Below are 3,135 nucleotides of genomic sequence, written 5' to 3'. Positions count from 1 at the left end.
CAGTTGGGCTGATCCGAATCCAGGAGCCAGGAGCCTCTTCCAGGTCTCCCACATGGGTGCAGGGGTCCAAGCACTTGGGACATCTTCTACTGTTTTCCTAGGCACATTGACAGAAAGCTGGATGGGAAGTAGAGCAGCCGGGACTCAAACAGGCTCCCATGTGGGTTGCTGGCTTCACAGTTAGCGTCTTTATCTGCTACACCACAGCACTGGCCCCTAAAATACTTCCTAAAAGGACTTCCTCCTCCACTGCCAGAGATCCTGAATAGCCTCCTGGTCAGACATCCAGAAGGGTTCTTCACATAATAGATGAACTTGGTTTCCATTTTAGGAGGAGAACCACCCCTTCCTATACTGGCTTGCATTTTTACTTTAAAGTCGACTACAAAACTAGGTATTTTGTGATGTTTTAGGAGGTTTTTGTTTTTCCTGCTCTTTGAAGGGTTCTGGACCTTTTGATCTCGGTGTTGATGGTTTTGAGTCTTTTTCATTTTGGTTTGATTTTTGTCTCTTTTTGCCTGGGGTATCTCGTATAGATTTGTTCACTGGAGGTTTTTGTTCAGTCTCCTCCTCATCAAAATCATCATCTTCATCTTCATCATCTTCAGCAGCACCAAGCTTTGCTTTGTCTTGTGGTACCTTGCCGCCACCTCTGGGGCAGATCAGTTTCCGGATATATTTAATAGCTTCACGTCCTCCCCGTCTTCATCTTCTGACTCCGCCTCTTCCCCCACGGCTACTGCGTGCGGCCACTAACATGCACATGCCCTGACCCCCACTTCAGCCTGCAGACCACAGGAGGCATCAGATCAGAGCCCCACGGGAAACCATTGGCCTTGCAGGCATTTTCAGAGCTGCCAGTGTTACTGTGAGTGGACAGTCTTCCCAATCCATTGTCTCTGTTTCAACCGCGCACAATTTGTCCTTTGCACCAGCACGGAAACTGCATGTTCTTAAAGATAACTGGCACTCGTTTCTGTCCACTTCCTGTGCTCACTTTTTGTCAGACTTTGGTTCACAATTCAAAGGATAGTTATGGGGCCTCCGGGGGCTCATGTCCATGTCCATTACATTCCATGGGATGGTGGGACGCGCATACGTGGGAGAGCAGGTGGTTGGAGAGAGATGCCCACTGCTGGGAAGGACAGCTGTGCAGGACAGAATCACACAAGGAAAAACATATTTTTTAAATGAAGAAATTCTACCAGTGGATAATTATGAACTTTATTCAAAAGTTTCCCATAGTTTCTTTTTTTCCCCTTGATTATTTGTTTTTCTGAAAACCTATTTAAAAAAAATTTTTTTTTTTAAGATTTACTTATTGGCTGGTGCCATGGCTTAACAGGCTAATCCTCCGCCTTGCAGCGCCGGCACACCGGGTTCTAGTCCCTGTTGGGGCGCCGGATTCTATCCCGGTCGCCCCTCTTCCAGGCCAGCTCTCTGCTATGGCCTGGGGAGTGCAGTGGAGGATGGCCCAAGTGTTTGGGCCCTGCACCCGCAAGGGAGACCAGGAGAAGCACCTGGCTCCTGGCTCCTGGCTTCGGATCAGCGCGATGAGCCAGCCACAGTGGCCATTGGAGGGTGAACCAACGGCAAAAAGGAAGACCTTTCTCTCTGTCTCTTTCTCACTATCCACTCTGCCTGTCAAAAAAACAAAAAACAAAAAAACAAAAAAACAAAACCAAGAGCTTCTTCCAGGTCTCCCATGTGAGTGAAGGGGCCAAGGACTTGGGTCTTCTTCTACTTCTTTCTCAGGCCATAGCAGAGAGCTAGATTGGAAGTGAAGCAACTGGGACTCGAACCAGCGCCCATATGGGTAGCCTGCATTGCAGGCGACGGCTTTACCTGCTATGCCACAGCACTGGCCCCAAACCAGTTTATTTTTATAAATTCAAATAAAACAGAAAGTATACAATAATCTGTTATTGTGTTATAGTAAATAATAATAGATATACCTAATTACAATTTATATTATATATACTTGAGCCTATATAAACATTAGTATGTTATTTTGTTAGCGAAATAGATCACATCATTTTAATTAAATCAATGAAATTATGTTTGATTTAATTTCATTTGTTTGAAGAGCATGGTTACAGTGAGGGGGAAAGAGAGAGCTCCTGTATCTACTAGTTCACTCCCTAAATGGCTACAAGGGTCAGCGCTAGGCCTGGCCAAAGCCAGAGGCCCAGAACTCCAGTTGGGTCTCCCTCATGGGTGGCAGGGGTCCAAGCACTTGGGCCATCCTCTGCTTGGGCCCTCCCAAGCGCACTAGCAGTGAGCTCATTGGAGGAGGTACCCAGGACCCAAACTGGCGCTCATATGGGATACAGGTGTTTCAGGCAGTGGCTCAACCTGCTATGCCACAATGCCTGTCCCATATCTAACCTTTTAAAAAGATATAGTTAATTTACCTTTCTGAAAGTCAAAATGACAGGGAGAGAGAACTTCCATCTACTGGTTAGCTCCCCAAATGCTGACAGCTGTTAGGACTGGGCCAGGCCAAACCCAGGAGCCAGGAACTCCATCCTGCTCTCCCATATGGGTAGCAGGACCCAAGTACTTGGGTGGTATTCTACTGCCTCTCAGGTGTATTAACAGGAGGCCAGATCAAAAATGGTGGTAGGACTCCACCCCAGGAACTCCATTATGGGATGATGGGGCCCCAGGTGAAGGCTTAACCACCAGCTTTTCCACAATACCCACCTCCATACCTAATACTTTTAAGCAAAATATTTTAGAAATTATTCTATTTAAGTAAACATAGATTGTTTTTTCTCAAAAAAAAATTATTTGAGGGGCAAAGGAAAACTGTTCCCATCTGCTGCTTCATTCCCTAAATGTCCACAATAGCTGAGAAATCAACCCAGGTCTCCCAAGCAGGTGGCAGGGGCACAAGTATTCGAGTCAGCACTGCTGCCTCCCAGGCTCCCTAATAGTAGAAAGTTGGAATCAGCAGCTGGAACTGAAGGCCAGACTCTAGGTATGATGAAGACCAGACCCTAGGCGTTGTGATGTGGGTCATGGACTTCTTAACTGCTGGGCCAAACACCTGCTCTAAATGTTTTCCTTTTTAATCCTGTAGTATGTTCCATGCTCTGACTATATCACACTCATGGTAGTAAACTCTCTATA

General features: G+C 46.4%; 1 pseudogene; it reads right to left on the bottom strand.

The window, feature by feature from the left end:
• Positions 1-228: 228 nt before the first annotated feature.
• On the bottom strand, positions 229-1,068 carry LOC133763708 (nucleophosmin-like; annotated as a pseudogene).
• Positions 1,069-3,135: the final 2,067 nt, after the last annotated feature.

The sequence above is a fragment of the Lepus europaeus genome, chromosome 7 (assembly GCF_033115175.1).
Source record: "Lepus europaeus isolate LE1 chromosome 7, mLepTim1.pri, whole genome shotgun sequence".
In the NCBI taxonomy this organism is placed as follows: Eukaryota; Metazoa; Chordata; class Mammalia; order Lagomorpha; family Leporidae; genus Lepus; species Lepus europaeus.
This window is presented reverse-complemented; position numbering and strand designations above follow the sequence as displayed.